This window comes from Lupinus angustifolius, chromosome LG03, assembly GCF_001865875.1.
Source record: "Lupinus angustifolius cultivar Tanjil chromosome LG03, LupAngTanjil_v1.0, whole genome shotgun sequence".
In the NCBI taxonomy this organism is placed as follows: Eukaryota; Viridiplantae; Streptophyta; class Magnoliopsida; order Fabales; family Fabaceae; genus Lupinus; species Lupinus angustifolius.
Window position 1 is genome coordinate 3,685,890 of NC_032011.1, and position 694 is coordinate 3,686,583.

Genomic DNA, 694 nt, shown 5'->3' on the forward strand with positions numbered 1-694 from the left:
AACACCAACCAGTGATTGACTTCCTAGTGTCAATGCACTTAGCCCAATCTGAATAACCTTGTATTGTTGTTGTGTTTTCTGCTGGGAAGAAGACACCTTCACCAGGGAAATGTTTGAGATATCGAAGAATACTTGTTGCAGCTTTATAGTGAAGATCAGTGGGTGAACATAGGAATCGACTCAAAGCTCCTACTGCATAAGATATATCAGGTCGAGTATTTTTTAAATATAGAAGTTTCCCTATTAATCTTCTGTAGGAGGAGTCATCTGTTAGAGGAGTGCCAGATTGAGAGTGCAAGTTGTTGTTGTATTCCATGGGAGTGGAGGCTGGTTTGGCACCAAGGAAACCAGTTTCTTCTAAAAGATCCAAGGTGTATTTTTTCTTTGATACAGAATAATCCCTTTCTTGGATCTTGCAACCTCCATTCCAAGAAAAAACTTCAATTCTCCTAGATCTTTTATGCTGAACTGGTCATGTAAAACAGTCTTGGTGTTCATAATGTCTTCAATATCATTACCTGTCAAAACCAAGTCATCAACATAAACAAGAATGGTTGTGAAGCCATTGTTAGTGTTCTTAATGAATAAAGAGTGATCAGCAAAGGATTTAGTAATACCAATTTTCAGCAGAGTGTTGGTGAGCTTGTCATGCCATTGCTTACTAGCTTGTTTCAATCCATATATGAATTTTTCC